General features: G+C 40.4%; 1 protein-coding gene across 2 annotated transcripts in view; it reads left to right on the forward strand.

Annotated features, from left to right (window-relative positions):
* The first annotated feature begins 505 nt into the window (after positions 1 to 505).
* The window catches only part of LOC133608865 (secretory carrier-associated membrane protein 5-like), a 64,670-nt gene continuing 38,369 nt past the window's right edge, over positions 506 to 26,806 (forward strand). Inside the window, exons 1-2 of one of the 2 annotated variants that reach the window (XM_061964465.2) lie at positions 506 to 600; positions 25,386 to 25,485. The gene's annotated coding sequence lies outside the window, so the exon portion shown is untranslated. Of the gene's footprint in view, positions 601 to 25,284; positions 25,304 to 25,385; positions 25,486 to 26,806 lie in introns of those variants that run through there. The other variant, XM_061964466.2, reaches the window with a different exon arrangement.

Consider the following 26,806-nt stretch of genomic DNA (forward strand, 5'->3'; position numbering starts at 1 on the left):
GGCCAGCAGAGGGCGCCACCACCATCGTCTCCGGTGGGCCAGCAGAGGGCGCCACCACCATCGTCTCCGGTGGGTCCTCCCATGCCGGCGGTCGAGCCGCCTCGCCAATTGCGGCGGCGTTCAACTCGCCGTCGCCACCTAACTCTTCCCCGCTGGTTGCGGGGACACTTGGCCTGGTGGCCCACCTCCTTGTCCTCCCTCCACCCTCCCGTGACTTTGGACTTTTTTGGGGGGGGGTTCTAGAACGTCTGGTATCCGTTATAGGAAGGGGGGCTACTGTCAGGCTTGTCCCTGACAGTTTGACTGTGTTTTAGTTTTTTCTCTGTGTTTGTCTTAGTTTCCTGTCAGCGCTTTTATTTTGTCTTCATTTCCTGAGTGTCTCCCTGAGTGCTGCTTCCCCTCAGCTGTGGCTAATTGGCACCTGGCCACACCTGGTGTCAATCAGCCAGCTACTATTTAAACCTGCCTTCTCCTCCAGTCATTGCTGGATCATTGTCGTTCCTACCTGTCGTGTCGTTGTTTGCTGTATGCTGTCGTTGCTACCTGTGTGCGTTAAGCTTTCCCTGGATCCTGACTCCTGTTCCTGCTTCCTGGTTTCTGGTTCGTGTTTTCCTTTTCTTATTTTTGAACATTAAAACCATGTTTTCTCGTACAATGCCTTCCGCCTTCTCTGCATCTTGGGGTTCGGCACCTACAAACTCTGACAGTTAGGGTTAGGTAGAAACTGATGGGATGTCACGATGTCATTGTATGATCAATTGTTTTAGCATCATCCAACGATGGGGAGCGTAGTTACATTCAATAATGAAGGATGTGACTATTTTGATTCTTACGACAGAGCAAATTTGATTTATGTAATGGCATTGCGCGCGTGCTTATATGACTGCTTCTATTTGTCTTTCATTGTTATCTCTTTCAACAGCAATCATCTTTTCAAATACACGCTACAATGACTTTATTATAAATAAACAGAAGGGAATAAGCGGTAGAAAATGGATGGATGGAAGGACACCTGTTCTCGTAATTTGTTTTTTTTTAAACTCTGAACTGTCACGCATGTAAATGGATTGTCTTTCCAGATTGTAGAAATGGATGTCTGTCTCCTCTACATCGACGTCAACATCTTCAACTTGCTTCCTCAGGGGGTCAGGGCTTCCGCTTTTTGCATGGAAAAGGCTGACCCCCACCCCATAAAACCCATCATGGTGGAACATGGTAGACATTCTTCTATCCTTCTTGGGTGGTCCCACACATACACATTAACATGCCTAACATAACACCCTCGCCATTTTTTTCAGAGTTCCAGGGATAATGACATTTCCTGTTAAATTCCATCCATCCATTTTCTACCGCTTATTCCCTTTTGGGGTCGCGGGGGGCGCTGGAGCCTATCTCAGCTACAATCGGGCGGAAGGCGGGGTACACCCTGGACAAGTCGCCACCTCATCGCAGGGCTTCCTGTTAAATTAAATATACTAAATATATAGAGACTACATTGACACATCTTTCAAAGACCTGTCAAATTGAATATAGTAAATATTAGGGCTGTGAATCTTTGGGTGTCCTACGATTCGATTCAATATCGATTCTTGGGGTCACGATTCGATTCAAAATCGATTTTTTTTTTTTTTCCAATTCAACACGATTCTCGATTCAAAAACGATTTTTTCCCGATTCAAAACGATTCTCTATTCATTCAATACATAGGGTTTCAGCAGGATCTACCCCAGTCTGCTGACATGCAAGCAGAGTAGTAGATTTTTGTAAAAAGCTTTTATAATTGTAAAGGACAATGTTTTATCAACTGATTGCAATAATGTAAATTTGTTTTAACTAACTTATTTTATCTTTGTGAAACTATTGGACACAGTGTGTTGTCAAGCTTATGAGATGTGATGCAAGTGTAAGCCACTGTGACACTATTGTTCATTTTTTTTATTTTTTATAAATGTCTAATGATAATGTCAATGAGGGATTTTTAATCACTGCTATGTTGAAATTGTAACTAATATTGATACTGTTGTTGATAATATTCATTATGTTTCACTACTTTTGGATTGTTCTGTGTCGTGTTTGTGTCTCCTCTCAATGGCTCTATCTATTGCAGTTCTGAGTGTTGCTGGGTCGGGTTTGGTTTTGGAATTGGATTCCATTGTTATGGTATTGCTGTGTATTATTTTGTTGGATTGATTAATTAAATTTTTTTTTTATAAAAAAAAAAATTAAAAATTAAAAATATTTTGGATTGCATTGTTATGGTATTGCTGTGTATTATTTTGTTGGATTGATTAATAAAAAAAATTATAATAAAAAAATAAAAAAATAAAAAATAAATAAATAAAAATAGATTTTTTTAAAAATGAGAATCGATTCTGAATCGCACAACGTGAGAATCACGATTCGAATTCAAATCGATTTTTTCCCACACCCCTAATATATATAAATCATATCTAGGGCTGGGCGATATGGCCTTTCATTAATATCTCGATATTTTTAGGCCATGTCACGATACATGATATATATCTCTATATTTTGCCTTAGCCTTGAATGAACACTTGATGCATATAATCACAGCAGTATGATGATTCTATGTGTCTACATTAAAACATTCTTGTTCATACCGCATTAACATATGCTCATTTTAAACTTTAATGCAGAGAGGGAAATCACAACTAAGTCAATTTACTAAAACTGTATTTATTAAACAGTTATTAAGCAGTGGCACAAACATTCATGTCATTTCAAAACAGAAAGTGCAAAATTGTCAGGGACATTTTAAAACAAGCTATTAGTGCACTTTTGTGCATGATGTCACTAAGATGACATATCAAAACAACACTAAATTAAAGTGTACTTTTTGTACAGAACGCCACCACAATAGTTTAAAACAAATAAAGTACACTTTTGTGCATGATGTCACACAAGATATTTCAAAAACTGTAAAATAAATAAAAACTAGCTGCATAATAGGAAATCAAATAGTGTATGTCCTTTGCTATGTGGTAGGTTCCTGAAGACGTTATCTCCTGTTTTTGACTGTTTTTTTGTAGATGTATAAATGGAAGACGCCAGGCTCAATTGGGTCAGTGCTGGTTGCTTTGGCATTTTGTTGTTTGTGGCACCGGTCGGAGATGTTGACATGCAGTTTCAAGCACTCCTTATTCTCTAGCGGGTGACTTTTCAAATGATGCAACAAATTAGTAGTACTGCTACTCTTTGTAGCAACGCTTTTGCCGCATACTTGACATATTACGGTTGTCTGTTCAACATCTTCCCGCTTGAAGCCAAACCACCGCCAGGCTGTTTTTCTTGGGAATTAATTCTTCTTCCTCCATTTGTTACCAGATTCGCACCTTCTCTCTCTCGTATTACCACTCGCACCGCTCCGCTTGCACCACAGCTAACTTTAATCTCTCGTATTACCACTCGCACCGCTCCGCTTGCCCCACAGCTAACTTTACCCATGCCGCTACCTCTCTGCTCCGCGAGGGCGTATGACGTTGCACGCGCGACAGTATGTGACGTAACAAGGTGCGCTTGTTTTATCACTCTGTGAGAAGGGGAGACAAGAAAGAGTGACAAAAGCCTGTAGTGTAATGCCCGCAGCTAAAAGCAACTGCGTGAGAACGTGTACTCGAATACTCACAAAATAGTCATTTTCTACAAACCCCGTTTCCATATGAGTTGGGAAATTGTGTTAGATGTAAATATGATGATTTGCAAATCCTTTTCAACCCATATTCAATTGAATGCATTACAAAGACAAGATATTTGATGTTCAAACTCATAAACTTTATGGGACGGCGTGGCGCAGTGGAAGAGTGGCCGTGCGCGACCCGAGGGTCCCTGGTTCAATCCCCACCTAGTACCAACCTCGTCATGTCCGTTGTGTCCTGAGCAAGACACTTCACCCTTGCTCCTGATGGGTGCTGGTTAGCGCCTTGCATGGCAGCTCCCTCCATCAGTGTGTGAATGTGTGTGTGAATGGGTAAATGTGGAAGTAGTGTCAAAGCGCTTTGAGTACCTTGAAGGTAGAAAAGCGCTATACAAGTACAACCCATTTATCATTATTTACTTTTTTGCAAATAATAATTAACTTAGAATTTCATGGCTGCAACACGTGCCGAAGTAGTTGGGAAAGGGCATGTTCACCACTGTGTTACATGGCCTTTCCTTTTAACAACACTCAATAAACGATTGGGTACTGAGGAGACACATTTTTTAAGCTTCTCAGGTGGAATTCTTTCCCATTCTAGCTTGACGTACAGCTTACGTTGTTCAACAGTCCGGGGTTCTCCGTTGTGGTAATTTAGGCTTCATAATGCGCCACACATTTTCAATGGGAGACAGGTCTGGACTACAGGCAGGCCAGTCTAGTACCCGCACTCTTTTACTATGAAGCCACGTTGATGTAACACGTTGCTTGGCCTTGTCTTGCTGAAATAAGCAGGGGCGTCCATGGTAACGTTGCTTGGATGGCAACATATGTTGCTCCAAAACCTGTATGTACCTTTCAGCATTAATGGCGCCTTTACAGATGTGTAAGTTACCCATGTCTTGGGCACTAATACACCCCCATACCATCACACATGCTGGCTTTTCAACTTTGCGCCTATAACAATCCGGATGGTTCTTTTCCTCTTTGGTCCGGAGGACACGACGTCCAAAGTTTCCAAAAACAATTTGAAATGTGGACTCAGTCCATCTTAGATGAGCTCAGGCCCAGCGAAGCCGACGGCGTTTCTGGGTGTTGTTGATAAACGTTTTTTGCCTTGCATAGGAGAGTTTTAACTTGCATTTACAGATGGAGCGACCAACTGTAGTTACTGACAGTGGGTTTCTGAAGTGTTCCTGAGCCTATGTGGTGATACCCTTTACACACGGATGTCGCTTGTTGATGCAGTACAGCCTGAGGGATCGAAGGTCACGGGCTTAGCTGCTTACGTGCAGTGATTTCTCCAGATTCTCTGAACCCTTTGATGATATTACGGACCGTAGATGGTGACATCCCTAAATTCCTTGCAATAGCTGGTTGAGAAAGGTTTTTCTTAAACTGTTCAACAATTTGCTCACACATTTGTTGACAAAGTGGTGACCCTCGCCCCATCCTTGTTTGTGAATGACTGAGCATTTCATGGAATCTACTTTTATACCCAATCATGGCACCCACCTGTTCCCAATTTGCCTGTTCACCTGTGGGATGTTCCAAATAAGTGTTTGATGAGCATTCCTCAACTTTATCAGTATTTATTGCCACCTTTCCTAACTTCTTTGTCACGTGTTGCTGGCATGAAATTCTAAAGTTAATGATTATTTGCAAAAAAAAAAGTTGATCGTTTTGAACTTCAAATACGTTGTCTTTGTAGCATATTCAACTGAATATGGGTTGAAAATGATTTGCAAATCATTGTATTCCGTTTATATTTCCCAACTTATATGGAAACGGGGTTTGTACATCGCACAGAGACAAACCCGCGATATATCGAGTATATTCGATATATTGCCCAGCCCTAATCATATCTTATCAAATCATAGATGCCAGAAGGGGCTTACAGGTCGTAAATAATTTTGATTGATGGGTTTTTGACAGTTTGACACAAAGTATATCCTATATTCTCTCTTATGCTGAGTAGCCACATTTTAAAGTGCATGCAGAGGCACATAAGGTCTGCTTAAAATGCAGTTACTGCAGTCTTGCGAAGTTAATGAAAAAAACATTAAGCCACTAATGACAATGTTTTTGACCCGCCGTTAAGACTAATTATTTGCTGCTGTTGTAGACCACACACCAGGAGACTTGGCGGTTAATTGAATAGAAGCGTTAATTGGAGCATTTATGATAGGGGTCTACAAACCCGATTTAGTGTACACAGCCATTACTGTAGGTCATTCCTCAATGGTTACTGTTTTATTAACAGGGGAAAGGTAGATCAGGAAGGGCACATGTACTCCTTTTGCAGGATAAAGGAGGAGGTGGCGTAGGAGCAGGAGGAAGAGGAGGAGCGGGTTGGGGTGTGGCGTCATCGTTGTGCATCCCAATCAATCAGCCGCTGGGCGCTGAGGGCTTTACCGACTTGTGCATGCAAACACGTCGCAAGGAGCCAACTGGAACCCTGCCTGGCTGCACTTCTTCTTCCTCTTCCACACAAAGGAGCTGCATCCTTTACATGCAAGAGTGATGCAGAGCGAGTGTGCATCAATGACAAACAGTACGCGTACGTCGGGGGGGGGGGGGGGAAAACACGAGGCCGGCGATTATTAAAGCCTCTAATGTCTGGATCGTATTAATTTCATACTGATATGAGATTGATGTGGCCTTGATGAAAGCAAATGGCATGGATGCATTTCCCAGGTGTCTAATTAGAAGCAAATGTCCATGGTTCGGGGGGGGGGGGGGGGGGGGGGGGGTCCTTCTGTGATTGTGGTCAAGCTGTAATGAACACAAACTAGCAGCTGCTCACAAATCACGCTCTGCAAGGTAAAGTGAGCAATAACGATCTGAAAGTACGCCGTGTCATAAAATGCTACTATTTGGCTCACTGCCTTCAGTGTAGTGCAGTATACGGTATAAAGCGGTGTAAAAAAAAAAAAAAAAAAAAGCAAATAAAAAGTAGTCTGAATGTAATGTGCAGGACGGGATTGTAGAATGTAAAAATTTATGTTGCAATACCAAAGCTGCCGGCGATGAAAAGATGATAAAACAAATAAAACATTGTTTAAAGTGTAGCTGATTAAGAATGACACTACTATACACCTGTATTCACTTACACACTCTCTGTGGTGGGAGCTTCAAACATGTTTAGTTCAGTTCAGTTTCAGTTTATTTCGAACATGCATACAATCCTATGTAATGCATCACACAAGTTCCAGTTGTTTCATTACAGCACGTCCGAAAAGGAGTAGGAAGAATCAATCAATCAATCAATCAATGTTTACTTATATAGCCCTAAATCACGAGTGTCTCAAAGGGCTGCACAAGCCCCAACGACATCCTCGGCTCAGATCCCACATCAGGGCAAGAAAAAACTCAACCCAATGGGATGGCAATGAGAAACCTTGGAGGGGACCACAGCTACTCTCCCAACGTGGCGCAGTTGGGAGAGTGGCGGTGCCAGCAACCTGAGGGTTCCTGGTTCGATCCCCACCTTCTACCAACCTCGTCACGTCCGTTGTGTCCTTGAGCAAGACACTTCACCCTTGCTCCTGATGGGTCGTGGTTAGGGCCTTGCATGGCAGCTCCCGCCATCAGTGTGTGAATGTGTGTGTGAATGGGTGAATGTGGAAATAGTGTGAAAGCGCTTTGAGTACCTTGAAGGTAGAAAAGCGCTACACAAGTATAACCCATTTACCATTAAATGTACCATTTAGAGAATACAAATGAGTTTTAATATGGGACTTAAATGCTTCTACTGAGGTAGCATCTCTAACTGTTACCGGGAGGGCATTCCATAGGACTGGAGCCTGAATACAAAACACTCTATAGCCCGCAGACTTTTTTTGGGGTCTGGGAATCACTAATAAGCCGGAGTTCTTTGAACGCAGATTTCTTGCCGGGACATATGGTACAATACAATCAGCAAGATAGGATAGAGCTGTAGTATTTTATACGCAAGTAGCAAAACCTTAAAGTCACTTCTTAAGTGCACAGGAAGCCAGTGCAGGTAAACCAGCGTAGCAGAGCTTATTTAATCCTACCCCTTTTCATACCATAACATTTTTATCCAATTTCCTTGTTCTCTGTAACCGAACAGTGAACAGATAAATAATCAGTGTTGGGACTAACGCGTTACAAAGTAACGCGTTACTGTAACGCCGTTAGTTTCGGCGGTAACTAGTAATCTAACGCGTTATTTTTTTATATTTAGTAACTCAGTTACCGTTACTACATGATGCGTTACTGCGTTATTTTACGTTACTTTTTATGTAGTATAAAGTGTGTTTTATCGGAGCGCTGCTCTGTCATCGTTTTGATTCTTCTTGTGTCACAAGCCGGAGAAGAGAGAGAGACATGCGCTCTGTGTGGGTGTGTCTGAGTGTGAGTGTGGGGAGCGAGGGGGGGGGGGGGGCGTGTCTGATCATGGCGGAGCCAGAAGTCGAGTTTGCTAACATGGAGATTTTTCACTACTTTTCTTTTGTCGAGCACAAAGAAAATAACAGTTTAGTTCAATGTAAATTGTGCTTTGGATCAAAGATGCCATCTACTGCCCAAAACAGCAATTCAAATCTGCTGAAACAAGCTACATAGCAACATGCTTCGACGAAGCTAGTAAAGACAGAGACTCTGATGCCACTTCACCTCCACCACCACCACCATTCACCGCTGAAGGTACACACTCTGTCAATCAATGTTCCCTCTAATTGTTCATGTGTGAGCAAATGCAAAAAGTCCCTGAGCATTGAGTGGAGTCCATGTGAGCAACTTTAGACGTGCACACTGTGGCTACACCAGCAGCACACCTGTCCCAAACCTCACTAAATAACAACTTACATCTCCATCCATCCATCCATTTTCTACCGCTTGTCCTTTTCGGGGTCGCTGGAGCCTATCTCAGCTGCATTCGGGCGGAAGGCAGGGTACACCCTGGACAAGTCCCCACCTCATCACAGGGCCAACACAGATAGACAGACAACATTCTCTTATTATTATAATCAAATGACAGCAGTCATTTCCATTTCTAATATAAGTGTTTAGGCCCACTTATAATGACAATAACAAAAAATATTGTTTTTCATGAACTGTGTACTTGTATTGTTTGTCTGGGTGGAGGTCCTGCTTTGGAAATAATTTGTACCCCTTTCAGACATTGCATTTAGTTCCCATTAAAACATTCACATGTTGCACAATGAGATGTAAGCAGGGGATCATGTGTACATTCCTGCAACTTCCTGTTTGTAAAAAATATATTTTTATTAGTATTTATTTAATATACTAACAGCATTTAATGATTAATATTTATAAATTAAGATTCCTAATAACCCGGAGGTGGGGCACGATGGCGAGCGCCTGGTGGCCGGGCCTGCCCCCATGGGGCCCGGCCGGGCACAGCCCGAAGAGGCAACGTGGGTCCCCCCTCCAATGGGCTCACCACCCATAGCAGGGGTCATAGAGGTCGGGTGCGATGTGAGCTGGGCGGCAGCCGAAGGCAGGGCACTTGGCGGTCCGATCCTCGGCTACAGAAGCTAGCTCTTGGGACGTGGAACGTCACCTCGCTGGGGGGAAGGAGCCTGAGCTAGTGCGCGAGGTGGAGAAGTTCCGGCTAGATATAGTCGGACTCACTCCGATGCACAGCAAGGGCTCTGGAACCAGTTCTCTCGAGAGGGGCTGGACTCTCTTCCACTCTGGCGTTGCCGGCAGTCAGAGGCGACGGGCTGGGGTGGCAATTCTTGTTTCCCCCCGGCTCAGAGCCTGCACATTGGAGTTCAACCCGGTGAACGAGAGGGTAGCTTCCCTCCGCCTTCGGGTGGGGGAACGGGTCCTGACTGTGGTTTGCGCTTATGCGCCAAGCCGCAGCTCAGAGTACCCACCCTTTTTGGATTCACTCGAGGGAGTACTTGAGAGTGCGCCCCCGGGTGATTCCCTCGTTCTACTGGGAGACTTCAATGCTCATGTTGGCAGCGACAGTGAAACCTGGAGAGGCGTGATTGGGAAGAATGGCCGCCCGGATCTGAATCCGAGTGGTGTTTTGTTATTGGACTTTTGTGCTCGTCACAGATTGTCAATAACAAACACCATGTTCAAACATAAGGGTGTCCATATGTGCACTTGGCACCAGGACACCCTAGGCCGCAGTTCCATGATCGACTTTGTAGTTGTGTCATCGGATTTGCGGCCTCATGTTTTGGACACTCGGGTGAAGAGAGGGGCGGAGCTTTCTACCGATCACCACATGGTGGTGAGTTGGCTGCGATGGTGGGGGAGGATGCCGGACAGACCTGGCAGGCCCAAACGCATTGTGAGGGTTTGCTGGGAACGTCTGGCAGAGTCTCCTGTCAGAGAAAGTTTCAATTCCCACCTCCGGAAGAACTTTGAACATGTCACGAGGGAGGTGCTGGACATTGAGTCCGAATGGACCATGTTCCGCGCCTCTATTGTCGAGGCGGCTGATTGGAGCTGTGGCCGCAAGGTAGTTGGTGCTTGTCGTGGCGGTAATCCTAGAACCCGTTGGTGGACACCGGCGGTGAGGGATGCCGTCAAGCTGAAGAAGGAGTCCTATCGGGTTCTTTTGGCTCATAGGACTCCTGAGGCAGCGGACAAGTACCGACAGGCCAAGCGGTGTGCGGCTTCAGCGGTCGCAGAGGCAAAAACTCGGACATGGGAGGAGTTCGGTGAGGCCATGGAAAACGACTTCCGGACGGCTTCGAAGCAATTCTGGTCCTCCATCCGCCGCCTCAGGAAGGGGAAGCAGTGCACTATCAACACCGTGTATGGTGAGGATGGTGTTCTGCTGACCTCGACTGCGGATGTTGTGGATCGGTGGAGGGAATACTTCGAAGACCTCCTCAATCCCACCAACACGTCTTCCTATGAGGAAGCAGTGCCTGGGGAGTCTGTGGTGGGCTCTCCTATTTCTGGGGCTGAGGTTGCTGAGGTAGTTAAAAAGCTCCTCGGTGGCAAGGCCCCGGGGGTAGATGAGATCCGCCCGGAGTTCCTTAAGGCTCTGGATGCTGTGGGGCTGTCTTGGTTGACAAGACTCTGCAACATCGCGTGGACATCTGGGGCGGTACCTCTGGATTGGCAGATCGGGGTGGTGGTTCCTCTCTTTAAGAAGGGGAACCGGAGGGTGTGTTCTAACTTTCGTGGGATCACACTCCTCAGCCTTCCCGGTAAGATCTATTCAGGTGTACTGGAGAGGAGGCTACGCCGGATAGTCGAACCTCGGATTCAGGAGGAACAGTGTGGTTTTCGTCCTGGTCGTGGAACTGTGGACCAGCTCTATACCCTCGGCAGGGTCCTTGAGGGTGCATGGGACTTTGCCCAACCAGTCTACATGTGTTTTGTGGACTTGGAGAAGGCATTCGACCGTGTCCCTCGGGAAGTCCTGTGGGGAGTGCTCAGAGAGTACGGGGTATCGGACTGTCTGATTTTGGCAGTCCGCTCCCTGTATGATCAGTGCCAGAGCTTGGTCCGCATTACCGGTAGTAAGTCGGACACGTTTCCAGTGAGGGTTGGACTCCGCCAAGGCTGCCCTTTGTCACCGATTCTGTTCATAACTTTTATGGACAGAATTTCTAGGCGCAGTCAAGGCGTTGAGGGGATCTGGTTTGGTGGCTGCAGGATTAGGTCTCTGCTTTTTGCAGATGATGTGGTCCTGATGGCTTCATCTGGCCAGGATCTTCAGCTCTCACTGGATCGGTTCGCAGCTGAGTGTGAAGCGACTGGGATGAGAATCAGCACCTCCAAGTCCGAGTCCATGGTTCTCGCCCGGAAAAGGGTGGAGTGCCATCTCCGGGTTGGGGAGGAGATCTTGCCCCAAGTGGAGGAGTTCAAGTACCTCGGAGTCTTGTTCACGAGTGGGGGAAGAGTGGATCGTGAGATCAACAGGCGGATCGGTGCGGCGTCTTCAGTAATGCGGACGCTGTATCGATCCGTTGTGGTGAAGAAGGAGCTGAGCCGGAAGGCAAAGCTCTCAATTTACCGGTCGATCTACGTTCCCATCCTCACCTATGGTCATGAGCTTTGGGTTATGACCGAAAGGACAAGATCACGGGTACAAGCGGCTGAAATGAGTTTCCTCCGCCGGGTGGCGGGGCTCTCCCTTAGAGATAGGGTGAGAAGCTCTGCCATCCGGGAGGAGCTCAAAGTAAAGCCGCTGCTCCTCCACATCGAGAGGAGCCAGATGAGGTGGTTCGGGCATCTGGTCAGGATGCCACCCGAACGCCTCCCTAGGGAGGTGTTTAGGGCACGTCCCACCGGTAGGAGGCCGCGGGGAAGACCCAGGACACGTTGGGAAGACTATGTCTCCCGGCTGGCCTGGGAACGCCTCGGGGTCCCACAGGAAGAGCTGGACGAAGTGGCTGGGGAGAGGGAAGTCTGGGCTTCCCTGCTTAAGCTGCTGCCCCCGCGACCCGACCTCGGATAAGCGGAAGAAGATGGATGGATGGATGGATTCCTAATAAATGACACTAGAATAAGCACACATTTGATTGGTAAATCATAGTGTAACGACCTGGAATGACACTTTATGTGTGGTGTTGGAGTTGTCCGACTTTTTGTGTGGCTGTAAACGCATCACTGGCTAAATGCCATATGTGCAAGTGTTGGCGCACGTGAGAGAGCGAGCGGCTGCTGTTGATATAACAAAGTTGCTTTTGGTCTGGTTTGTACTGCAGAAAATGACCAGTTTTGCTAGATATCATTTTTTTTACTAATGTTTTGGTGATGTGTTTATGGCCGACAGTAAAGAGTTTTGCTCAGTAAAGTGATGGATGGAATTCATGTCCTCAAAGCGTCTCGACAGACGTTACAATATTTGAACAATGATGACGAAAACGGTTTTCTCCGTCGTGTCCGTGTCGTGTCGAAAATTGTTATGCGCTTATTTTTTTAATTTGATTTTGTGCATGGCATAGATTTGCCGTGCGCAGAGGACGCTTGAGCAGTGCGCAATTGCACATGCGCGCTCCTGAGAGGGAACGTTGCTGTCAATTCTCTTATATACTCTTTCATTCTAGACTTATAGAGTGTTTGATTATCACATCACTCTAAATGTATAGACTATAAAGTTCACAAACATAAAGAGGGATCCTAGTGGGCCAGGCCAATCTTTCCTTATCTCTAAACTAAAACTGGGGAAATGTGTAGAGTGTTCTGGGCTTCAGACATGATTTTGTATCAGAATTACTTGAGGAAGAAAATGTCTGGTTAGACTTTGTGTATGTAGTGTGTGCCTTTCTTGCTTTACAGCTATGCTGTTATTATGCTGTTTGTTACTTATGTATGTTATGTTGCAGCTATTTAAAATAGTTTTGTCAATTTGTTCTGGCCAGAAACAAATTGGCCTTTGTAACATATCTTTGTCTTTGTGTGTTGTATGTAGACCACATGGCTTAGCAGAGTTGAGTGATGCAAATGCATGTCAAGTTGATCAACAGATTGTATTATTCTCCAGTGCAATAACAGTACTGAAATGAAGGCTAAAAGGGCATTAATTGGAGCTTTAAAAAAAAAAGAAAAAAGAAGTAACTAAATAGTTACTTTTCACAGTAACGCATTACTTTTTGGTGTAAGTAACTGAGTTAATAACTGAGTTACTTTTGAAATGAAGTAACTAGTAACTGTAACTAGTTACTGCTTTTCAGTAACTAACCCAACACTGTAAATAATAAATAAATAATGTACCATAGTAAACATACAAACATTAAATACATAAATAATCTTTGTCTCAATAAAAAAAGGGGGGGGAAAAAAAGGGTTCCAGATGTTCATCATAATTCTTGTTCTGTATACTTTGTGAACACTTGTAGTTTGAACCCTCTCTTAAACGGAATAATTTTGGTGTTTTGTTTAATTTCTTTGGTTAATCCGTTCCATAATCAAACAAGTTGAAGTACATACTTTTTACACACTGCTACCCCTTCCAGTCTATTCACTTCCTTTAACGCAATGTTTCTTAACCATAGGGCTGAGGCCCATTGTTGCCCTGCAAGCTGCCAAAAATATTTGTTTCTCAGCTGTGGTCCGTTTGGGCCACAGGGGTACTAAGTTGTAATACACTTTTCCACCACTTGTGGCAGTAATGGAAATATAAACAGAAGAAGTCAAGAGCTAAAGTCATAAAGAAGTTTCTTAAGTGCAAAAATTATGACTAAAGTGGTCAAGCTGTATTTTCATTTTATTTTATTTCTAATGTAGAAACAGAGACTGTGGGATGTTTTGAGAGGGGATGAAGACAAAATCGAGCATTCAAATGCTGGTAAGTAAGATTTGAGAGTTGACATGTTAGTACACTGTAAAAAATAATTAGATTTTAGACTTAAAAGCTGTAACAGAATATGGGCCACAGCAGTACTCAGCTGTAATACACTTCTCCGCCACTTGTGGCAGTAATGACAATATCAAACAAACAGACGCAGTCTGGAGCTAGGGTCGTAGAGAAGTTTCTTAAGCTCTATAATTGTGATTTAAGTGGTGAAGCTGTATTTTCATTCACACTTAACTTTTATTGAAACAGAATGATACCATACAATTTACAGTGTTTTTATGCTGCATTAATGTATATGGAAAAAACGGTACAACTGTTTTTTTAAGGTACAATTCTGGCGACTGAGACACCATTTTATTTTTCTCGTAAAATCTACAGTCGTTATTTTGACAGCCCATTACTCTAAATTGAAAAACTTTACCACTGTTATTTTTACGGTACAAATTCTGGCATCTGAGCTGCCAGTTTTTTATTGTGAAATCTAACGTCGTTTTTACTGAAAAATTGTACCATTGTTATATTTAGGGTAAAGTTCTGGCAACTGAGCTGGCAGTTTTTTTTTTTTGTTTTTTTTTTTTTTTTTTTTACAGCTGGCTATGGTTTTTACAGTGCATAACTGTAAATTGGAAAGATGGTACCACTGTTTTCTTTTTAATGGTAAAACTCTGGTGACATCTTAGATAAAGAGATACGTTATGATTTTGGTTTACAGAGTAAACAACTAAAAAACTAAGGTATTGGGCATTGTTTTCTCTAAACACATACATTTGTCTAAATATGGCCTAGGACACACATTATTGTGGGTTTCCTGGATGTCGTCTTAATCACTAAAGGAAAAATCTAATCTGCGGGAGATAATCCCTCTGCCATTTTCAAATCTTTTTTTTTTTAAATCGTCAGCTTGAAGCGTCCCTCTGTCTCCGACTCCCTCGTCCACATGACGACGAGGGAGTCACAACATGAGTGCGTTTCTGTTATAATTTTGCATCCTATCATTGGCAAGTCTGTAATGTTTAGCCGATTGTGACTCATCATATGAACACCAACCAATCATCATGGATTGTGTCCGTCTGTATGGGTGTTCTCATTCATCCAGGTCATTGTATTTTCTCCGTATTCTTTCTGGCCTGGATTCGCTGTGAAAATAGCTAAGCTGCAAGAATCGCGACTTGTTCAAAAAGTAGTGAAGCTACCCCCAAGCTACGGGGAAATGTAGTTAAGCTACGTAACTTGGCTACTTGTAGTTTGTAACTGCCCGTCACGGTTTATATGTACCGTAAAATCAAAAAATTCCTATTATATACAGTATCAGTATAGATTCTCAGTCATCCAGGTCATGGTATTCCGCAAAGGTTGAATTTTAAGTTGAATTAAGGCATCTTTTTGTTGCTGGAGTTTGTTTTTGTGGAATTACACAAAATTAAATTGTCACAAAATCCAATGTAGTGAAAACTATTTCAGAACTTTATCAAAATATGAAGAGAAGACAATTTTAGGCTCTTGTTGAGAGCTCAAGTACTGTTCAAACAAACACAATCTGAATGTAATACATCCCACTTTATGCAAAATTGAATTTTTAATTATGTTCTAAGAGTAATAGAAGTTGCTGTCAAAATGTGATTTATCATTATTGTAGCTCACATAGCTATGCTAGTGTTGCTAACGTTTATGTCCTCCTGTCCCACTCTTTTTATTATGTTGTTGTATGTGATATATGGCATCTGTACAGTCAGGCATACATGATACGTCACCATTGATACAACTGAATGGAATTTGAACAACGACTGTTGTTGGGCTGGTAGAAGTTTCACTTCAATGTATCTTAAAAACTGTTGTTTTTCACCACAATAGAGCAAAACCATCCTTGTCTGGGCATGTCCTACTTTTAGAAGATAGATCATTTGGATACTGCACCATCCTCTTAGTTTAGAGACGTCCTATCTACAGTAAGTCTGTGAGCATGACCTGACAAAACCTGCTCTCGTGAGAAGGAAAACGTCCAGTTGTGATCGATATAAAATCCTCAGAATACAATGACCTGGATAAATGAGAATATTCACAGGCTTGATATGTCATGTCAGAGACAGAGACAACTAATTAGCATCAAAGCTTTAGACCATGGGTGTCAAACGTACGGCCCTTGGGCTGTATCAGGCCCACAAACTGATTTAATCCGTCCCGCGGCTTGCAAAATGAGTTTGAGACAGCTGCGATTTTTTTTATTGAAAGAAACTGCTGTTCTAAATGTGTCCACTGGATGTCGCAATAGCAATTTCAGTGTAACCCACATCACACATGACATTGTTTAAAGATGAGGTGTCAGCTGACTTTAAGCGCTCTCTGGATTGATTGCTGCTAATCTACCAATTAGATGCTCCTGTTGTGGCTGGCGGTAGACTAATGCTGAAGTGATGCAAAATACCTTCTTTTATTGTAAATGATCCACTCAACAGATAAGATAATGAAACGGTAAGATGCAAAGACTTAAGTCAACATGACCATCATCTTTGTAGTTAAGAGTTCCGTGCAGCGCTCACAATTTGTTGACGGCACGATGTGCACCCTGAACTCCATTGTGAAAATATGTGTTTCTACATTTGTTGTTTGTTCTATTTTATTTTATGCTTAAATCTACCATGTTTACATTGGTCAAGTGTGTAGTTATGTTAAACATATATTTTGATAATTGTTTTGTTAATATGATAATTGTAATATTTGAATGATGATAAATACATGTGTTGTGGCAGTTGCGAATGTCACCAATGTGGCGGTTTGAGGAAACACGTCTTTAATGGTGAACTGCCAACATGAGAATGCTAAACAGGAAGCGCTTAAAGTTTAATAGCTTTGTAAATACACTGAGACAAAGTCTAAGTTCATTGTGTTCTTTATGGTGTTTTTGAAACTGCATACCGTATTTTTCGGACTATAAGTCGCAGTTTTTTTCATAGTTTGGCCGGGGGTGCGACTTATACTCAGGAGCGACTTATGTGTGAAATTATTAACACATTACATAATATTATGTAGCTCATTCACGTAAGAGACTAGACGTGCAAGATTTCATCAGATTTTGCGATTAGGAGTGACAAATTGTTTGGTAAACGTATAACATGTTTTATATGTTATAGTTATTTGAATGACTCTTACCATAATATGTTACGTTAACATACCAGGCACGTTCTCAGTTGGTTATTTATGCGTCATATAACGTACGCTTATTCAGCCTGTTGTTCACTATTCTTTATTTATTTTAAATCGCCTTTCAAATGTCTATTCTTGGTGTTGGGTTTTATGAAATAAATTTCCCCCAAAAATGCGACTTATACTCCAGTGCGACTTGTATATGTTTGTTTCCTTCTTTATTATGCATTTTCGGCAGGTGCGACTTATACTCCGGTGCGACTTATACTCCGAAAAATACGGTACATTTTTTCTCAGAATTTTCAACTAACTTTAGGTGTTTTGTCAACAGGATTATTTGTAATGTGTACATTTCCAGAATGTACTTGTTTTTTGTTTGGCCAAAGTAAGACAAAGAAAACAATTTTGAAGTTGTCTTAATTTTTAAATTATTATGTCATGATTATACCAGTCCTGCCCGCGTGGGAATAGATTTTCCTCCATGCGTCCCCTGAGCTAAAATGAGTTTGACACCCCTGCTTTAGACACACCATGTGATAGAAGATGAGTTTACAACTGACTAAATTCCAATGACAAGGCTAGATTTTTAATAAAACACTTCCAATACACCTCTGAGTAAAATAGTATAAATCTCAAATCATGTACCGTATTTTTCGGACTATAAGTCGCAGTTTTTTTCAGTTTGGCCGGGCTCCAGTGGGACTTATATATGTTTTTTTCCTTCTTTATTATGCATTTCCGGCAGTTGCGACTTATACTCCGGTGCGACTTATACTCCGAAAAATACGGTAATTCGTTTGTGGTAGTTAAAATAAGTTGAACAATTTAATAGTTGTTTACAGATGACCGGTACGCCCAATTGGTGGCAATTTTTATTTGCATATTCATTACTTTGAATAGACTATCTTTAAGTCTGGAAAGGTTACAACCCGACTAGGGATGTCCGATAATGGCTTTTTGCCGATATCCGATATTCCGATATTGTCCAACTCTTTAATTACCGATACCGATATCAACCGATATCGATATCAACCGATATATGCAGTCGTGGAATTAACACATTATTATGCCTAATTTGGACAACCAGATATGGTGAAGATAAGGTTGTTTTTTTTTTTAATTAATAAAATAAGATTAATAATAAAAAAGAAAGTAAAACAATATAAAAACAGTTACATAGAAACTAGTAAATAATGAAAATGAGTAAAATTAACTGTTAAAGGTTAGTACTATTAGTGGACCAGCAGCACGCACAATCATGTGTGCTTACGGACTGTATCCCTTGCAGACTGTATTGATATTTATTGATATATAATGTAAGAACCAGAATATTAATAACAGAAAGAAACAACCCTTTTGTGTGAATGAGTGTAAATGGGGGAGGGAGGTTTTTTGGGTTGGTGCACTAATTGTAAGTGTATCTTGTGTTTTTTAAGTTGATTTAATAGAAAACAAAAAAAAAAAAAAAAAACGATACCGATAATAAAAAAACAGATACCAGATATCGGCCGATATTATCGGACATCCCTAAACCCGACTGTATACTATAGTATGGTATAGTAGTTTCATATTTTAGTTGAGGTACCTTCACATGTTGAGTACTCAGAGGTCTGCGAGTCAAAACATGTCAACACATCTAATATACCTAAACCTGTCTGAAAATAAGAAAAGGAAACATATATTATGTAAGAGGACACAATTAACCTACTCGAGCTGGGTGGTGACCATTCTTCCTGTGCGAGCTTGGCAGGCTCCCAGCAAACCAAACAGTAAGAGTCGTTAAGATAATGGATGGACGTCTGTGACATGAAAGATGGCTCCTTCAAGCGACCTTCGAACATGTTGATGTATCACCTGTGACTCTTACCGGGAGATGCGGCCAGGCTGGCGCTCGAGCACCTCGCTATTCTAACCATTACACACTGCAGTCATACAATACTGTAGTATTTAAAAAAGGACTTATTTTTAATGGTTGAAGTTTATTTCGAACGTGCACACAGTTACTATGTGATACATCGCATATTTTCATATTCTCGAAAATGAGTAGGGAGAAGCATGGCCTTTTTAATCGTGCCCCTTTTCCATTTCAGCAATTACCTGTACCAACACATTTGTTTTACTTCCTGTTCTAAATGTGTAGACAATTTAAATCTATAATTTAGAAAAAGTAAATGAAATAATGAGATTGATAAGATTATCTCATTTTTCAAAAAGGTTCAAGATGTTTATCAGAATTCTTCTTCTCTGTACGGTATGAACACTTTGAGTTTGAACAGTTTTTTAAAGTGGATCTTATTAGTACATTGTTTGACTTCTTTGCTTAATCCATTCCATATTTTAATACTGATATACAAAAGGTCTGTACGTGCATACAAATGTGTCAAGTTACATTTTCCCTAAGATTATATTTCTCCTCTTTTGGTGAGAAGAATTGTTTTATGTTCTTGGTTATAGGTTACAGTTTGCTTTGTGCTTAACTTTAGCTGTTTGATAATCATTGAATTTTTACATTTTTGATTTTAATGAATAAAGGGTTTAAATTTTCTCGATAGCCAACATTATTTATTTTTCTAACTGACCTTTTTTATACCACAGTTAATGAATGAAGTGTACTTTTGTAAATATTACCCCATATTTCTACACAATAACTCAGATATGGCAACACTAGTTAGCAGTAGAGAATATGAAGTGATTTTTGGTCCATTGCATATTTTGCTTTATTCATTATAGACATTTTTATTGCCACCTTATGGTGTATATTTTTTTCATGAGATTTCCAGTTCCTTTTTTCATCCATTACTACGGTAACCCCAAAAATGTGATTTATTTTTCTCTTTCTATATCTACTCCATCTATTTGTATTTGTGTTTGACTTTCTCTTCTGCTGTTACCAAATAACATTCATTTAGTTTTGATGAGATTAAAAAAATAAAAATTAATTTGTTCATTTATTCTGTAATTATTTGTATTAGCTTCTGTGTGTTCTCCTCTGAACAAAACACAGTTATATAATCTGCAAATAATACTAATTTTAAGTCTTTTGTAACTTTACAAATATCGTTTACATAAAGATTGAACAATTTTGGTCCCAGTATTGACCCCTGAGGCATGCCACAATATATATTTAGCCCTGTAGACATGTGTTGACCTAGCTTCATGTATTGTTCCCTGTTGGTTAAGTCACTTCTTACCCAGTTCAAGACCAACCCTCTGATTCCGTACTGTTCTAATTTGTTAATTAAGATATTATGATTCATTATGTCAAATGCCTTTGTCAGATCTATAAACACTGCAGCTGTACTCTGTTTACCATCTATTGCAATTCTTAATCTAAACCCTTTCCGTTATTTTAATTAATACCATCGATTTTGAATTGATGGCTCTGAATCCGTTTGTAAGTATTCCATTTTTATTTATGGTAATTCTACTCCGAGAGGGACAAGCGGAAGAAAATGGATGGATGGATGGATAATCCACATTTAACATACTTTCTTGTGGTCTAGATCAGTGGTTCTCAAACTGTGCTACGTGTACCACTAGTAATGCGCAGGCTCCATCTGGTGGTACGCCAAATAATCATTTGATTAAAGTACAGTTAATCTTCTTATATTCAAACACAGTGTTGCTGTTCAAACTGTGTGTAATGTTACAGGGGTCAAACATAATAAAGATACTTGTTAAATAAAACCTCCACTTTGTTTTTCAATGAATACTTTGGCCTACTACGCTACTGTATTTTAATTTTGGTCTTTATGGTGGTACTTGGACAGCCAGTGTTTTTTCTGAGGTGGTACTTGGTGAAAAAAGTGTAAGACCCACTGGTTTAGATAATATGTATTGCTGTGAATATTGCGGAAATTTTGCTCCACTATCAACCCCTTTCTGAGGCATGTCTGCAAAGGGGTTTAAGTAGTTTTAAGTTTTAGATTACTTTTAGACCACTATTATCGCTGTATTTTCTTTTAGACTTGATTGAAAATAAACGTCATTGTGTAGCCTACTACAGGTCAAACATCACTGTTATTGTGTGCATGTCACAGTTAGATGATAATAGTACCTTATACATGTCCATCTACAAACGTATGAGGTAAGTAGTACACAGCTTGATTGAAAACTTTACATTAGCTCCCTTCAAGTACTTTCATGTCACACACTTTTTTTCACAAAATAAACAGTTAAGACACCGACAAATGTACTTACAGTAGTAGTAATGTTGGAATGACGCCGTCTTTCAGCAGCAGTTAAGCGTTTAATCCAACTTTGCACTCATGGCCCATGTTGACAAAACAGTCCCCTGTAAAAAGTCGTAGACGAATAAACTTTTTATATAGACATCAGAGCAGGCGGGAAGGAATGAGACAAGACACAGTGGTCACGAAAGGGGTCTGGCAGAGAGCGTATACTAAAATGCTCACATAAATACGTTTGTCGAACTGTGATGTCACAAATGCACTGTTAAAAAAACACAGCGTTTAGAGCAGTGTTTTTCAACCACTGTGCCGCGGCACACTAGTGTGCCGTGAGATACAGTCTGGTGTGCTGTGGGAGATTATCTAATTTCACCTATTTGGGTTAAAAATATTTTTTGCAAACCAGTAATTATAGTCCGCAAATTATGTGTTGTTGTTGAGTGTCGGTGCTGTCTAGAGCTTGGCAGAGTAACCATGTAATTCTCTTCCATATCAGTAGGTGGCAGCCGGTAGCTGATTGCTTTGTAGATGTTGGAAACAGCGGGAGGCAGTGTGCAGGTAAAATGGTGTCTAATGCTTAAACCAAAAATAAACAAAAGGTGAGTGCCCCTAAGAAAAGGCATTGAAGCTTAGGGAAGGCTGTGCAAAACGAAACTAAAACTGAACTGGCTGCAAAGTGAACAAAAACGGAATGCTGGACGACAGCAAAGACTTACTGTGGAGCAAAGACGGCGTCCACAATGTACATCCAAACATGACATGACAATCAACAATGTCCCCACAAAGAAGGATAAAAAACACTGAAATATTCTTGATTGCTAAAACAAAGTAGATGTGTGAAATATCGCTCAAAGGATTACATAAAACTTCTTCAGGAAAATACCAAAAAAAGAGAAAAAGCCACTAAAGTAGGAGCGCAAGACAATAACTAAAACACTACACACAGGAAAACAGCAAACAACTCAAAATAAGTCACGGCGTGATGTGACAGGTCATGACAGTACACCTACTTTGAGACAAGAGCTATATTGATGCATGGTTGGTTATGCTTTAAAGTCATATCCAACAATTGTGACAACGACTTTTTACTGTCAACTGAGTTTCGTTTTTTTAATGATTTCTGCTGGTGGTGTGCCTCTGGATTTTTTCAAAGCAAAAAATGTGCCTTGGCTCAAAAAAGGTTGAAAGACATTGGTTTAGAGGCATCCAAAACTGCACGCAACCTCACTCCCAATTGTATGAAGCTTATTATTTAATATGTCGTTGCCTTGTTTACAACACACATCTAACATTGTAACATTTTTAAATTAGAAAGGAAGATTATCATCCGAGGTCCCAATTTTTTTTTACCCGTACTTTTGTGCAGTTTAAACTGGCATTGTCTGTGCTACTTTAATTATACATGCACATACAATATACAATGCAGTACCATGCAGTGGCGAGGGCTTTGAGGTTTATTAACTTGTGAATAATTCATCGAGGGACGGCGTCATGGCTTCATGTAATCAGCATTGTTTGACATATATAGATTGATGGATACACTGCAGGATCTTGTCTTGGGATGTATTGCATTAATATGTGCAAGTGTACCTAATAGTGTGGTTTATATGTCCTTGACACTATCCCAGTCAAAGCAGAAGTCTATCGTAGTGAAATGGCGACCTCAGCTGGCAAAAATATGTCATTACATTTACACCAGAAACCCTTCTAATAGACCAGTGGTTCTTAACCTGGGTTCGATCGAACCCTAGGGGTTCGTTGAGTCGGCCTCAGGGGTTCGGCAGAGGTTAAAACACACCCGACTTATCGTGTAAATACAAACTTCTCCCTGTCGGTGTATTACGGATACGGCAACAGCTGAATGGTTTGCAGGTGTGTAATTTGTTGTGAGTTTATGCACTGTGTTGGTTTTGTTGTTTGAACATTAAAACATTAACGAGATTGTTGCGTTCAAATGTCTATTAAGTACATCAATAGTAAAAATGTTGCGTTCAAGTGTTTACCAAGTAAAACATTAACGAGAGTGTTGCGTTCAAATGTCTGCTAAGTACATCAATAGTAAGAATGTTGTGTTCAAGTGTTTACCAAGTAAAATAATAGTGTGAATGTTGCGTTCAAATGTCTACAAAGTACATCAATAGTACGGATGGTGTGTTCAAGTGTTTACCAAGTAAAATAATAGTGTTGCATTCAAATATCTACTAAGTACATTAAAAGTAAGAATGTTGTGTTCAAATGTTTACCAAGTAAAACATAAACGAGAGTGTTGCATTCAAATGTCTACTAAGTAGATCATTAGTAAGAATGTTGTGTTCAAGTGTTTACCATGTAAAATAATAGTGGGAGTGTTGCGTGCATATGTCTATTAAGTACATCAATAGTAAGGATGGTGTGTTCAAGTGTTTAACAAGTAAAATAATAGTGTGAATGTTGCGTTCAAATGTCTACAAAGTACATCAATAGTACGGATGGTGTGTTCAAGTGTTTACCAAGTAAAATAATAGTGTTGCATTCAAATATCTACTAAGTACATTAAAAGTAAGAATGTTGTGTTCAAATGTTTACCAAGTAAAACATAAACGAGAGTGTTGCATTCAAATGTCTACTAAGTAGATCAATAGTAAGAATGTTGTGTTCAAGTGTTTACCATGTAAAATAATAGTGGGAGTGTTGCGTGCATATGTCTATTAAGTACATCAATAGTAAGGAGGGTGTGTTCAAGTGTTTACCAAGTAAAATAATAGTGTGAATGTTGCGTTCAAATGTCTACAAAGTACATCAATAGTACGGATGGTGTGTTCAAGTGTTTACCAAGTAAAATAATAGTGTTGCATTCAAATATCTACTAAGTACATTAAAAGTAAGAATGTTGTGTTCAAATGTTTACCAAGTAAAACATAAACGAGAGTGTTGCATTCAAATGTCTACTAAGTAGATCAATAGTAAGAATGTTGTGTTCAAGTGTTTACCATGTAAAATAATAGTGGGAGTGTTGCGTGCATATGTCTATTAAGTACATTAAAAGTAAGAATGTTGTGTTCAAGTGTTTACCAAGTAAAACATTAACGAGATTGTTGCGTTCGAATGTCTATTAAGTACATCAAGAGTAAAAATGTTGCGTTCAAGTGTTTACCAAGTAAAACATAAACGAGAGATGTGATGTTCATGCATGGTTCATTTTATGCACCAGTAAAAAAACATGGTAACACTTTAGTATGGGGAACATATTCACCATGAATTAGTTGCTTATTAACATGCAAATTAATAACATATTAGCTCTTAACTAGTCATTATTAAGTAATTATTAATGCCTTATTCAGCATGGCCTTATTATAACCCCAACCCTCTAACACTGACCCTAACAAATAACTCTAAATTAAGTCTTTATTACTTAGAATATGTTCCCCTTGTGTCCAAATAACACTAAATTAAGTCTTTGTTACTTAGAATATGTTCCCCATACTAAAGTGTTACCAAAAACATATAACATTGTCTTGAATTTGAAAAAAAATAACATTTTATTTTTCACTAAAGAAGGGTTCGGTGAATGCGCATATGAAACTGGTGGGGTTCGGTACCTCCAACAAGGTTAAGAACCACTGTAATAGACTCAACGTCACTTATTTTGCATTCATGGGGTCAACATATTAAAAAAACTCTCAGTATGATGCAATGTAATGCAAACTACAACCACAACAATAAATGCATTACTAGTCTCAGTCAAATCATGCGTTTTAAGATACAGTGTGAATAATAATGTTGTGGCATGTGTGTGTATTCGCTGTCATATTAAAGCAGGTGAGTCTGCGCCTGGTAAAGCATCTTTCATGAGGAGAAATCATCACAAAACTCCCATTTGCGTAGCTTGTATCACCTAAAATAAGTGAATAGGTAAAAAATATCCTGGATAAATACAAGTCTATATTGTTCAGCACCATGGACAGAGAGCTCCGGACAGGGATTGGATCATAAATACAACGTCAGGGATTACAATAATCCATGCCTATTGGTCTGGGAGGAGGGCAGCATTGGAGCCACAGATGATGATTGGTCAGAGGCCGGACTATCTGGGATTTAAGAAGGCTGTGGAAGTAAGTACTATAATCGACTAATGCTGCCGTTTGCTTTTCAGACACTATCTGATTGGAAGTGTCACACTCCCTAACCTGTGAGGCCTCAGGTGGACGCCGGGTAGTTTGTGGCCGCATAGACAAAGCTGCTCTCTGGAGAAGGTAAGAAGATTATGTCTCTCTGTAATTCCTCTTTGCAGTTTTTCTTGTGTCCTCTTTTGTGTTTTCCGTGCATGTACACACACACACACAGAGTCCCTTGCGGTGTATGCACGCTCTGCGTGTGTGTGAGTTTGTGAATGTGTGGGCCCCCTTTTGGGTGTGTGTGTGTGTGCGCTCGTTAGCATGTTATCAGTAACATTTCAGCATGCAACAGAGGGCATCAAATCCACCCCACCCGCAGGCGCAAACGCCTTAATGGCGTCGGCTTGTTCAGCCCCCACTGAATAGCCTTAATCACTATGTGTGGGATGGACTACTGTTGTGCACAAGAAAGAGAGCTGCATTTCTAAACGGAATTTGCATTAAAATAAGTTGTTTGGGTACTATTAAATTCACAAACTAGGAAATCACCATTCCTGGGGATTTTCAGGCCAAAATACCCAAGAATGACATAAAATAAGGACTCTCAGGCTGGTTTATGCATCACAGCATTTCATAATCTATGACATTTGACCTCTAGTAGTTTTAGGCAGCATAGATCATGTGAATTGAATTGAATTGAATTGAAATGAGTTTATTTCGGTCATATAATCAACCGTTTTGTGTGATCAATTTAACAGCACAGATTATATATATTAACAATCATACACATACACACACAAAAAGAAAAAGAATGACCGAAAAAGGAATAGGCTGAAGCCAAGGCTTATATTTGCCTATCCTATACATTCACTGAAAATTAGTTCGCCTGGAACATCAACGTTCAAAAAATCAATGGGATGAAAGTAATCATTGCTATATTTTATAATGTTCCATTATTTCACCTTTCAAGGCTTTCTTAGACCTTAACAAAGAACTACATGTCTTCAACTCATCACTGAGCTTGTTCCACCATTTAGCTCCTAAAACTGAAATACATTTGTATTTTATATTCGTTCTTACTTTACATATTGCAAAAATCAATATCCCCCGTAAATTATAGTTTTCTCTTTTTTTATTTAAATAACCTAAGAATACAAGCTGGAAGGCTTTTATTCTTTACTCGAAACACAATGTCCATTGTTTTTAAAAATGCAATATCTGAAAAATGTTAACACATTAGAACTTATGAAAAATGGATTGGTAGGTTCATAGTAGTATATTTTGTGTATTATTCTAATGACCCTTTTTGGAAGTTTAACTATTGGGTCTAAGTTTGTTTTATAAATATTTCCCCAAACTTCAACACAATATGTTAGATATAGAAAAATAAAATAATAATATAACATATGCAGACATTTCTTATTCAGCGTGTGTCTTACTTTATAAAGAATAGCAATGG

This window comes from Nerophis lumbriciformis, linkage group LG06 (assembly GCF_033978685.3).
Source record: "Nerophis lumbriciformis linkage group LG06, RoL_Nlum_v2.1, whole genome shotgun sequence".
Classification (NCBI taxonomy): domain Eukaryota; kingdom Metazoa; phylum Chordata; class Actinopteri; order Syngnathiformes; family Syngnathidae; genus Nerophis; species Nerophis lumbriciformis.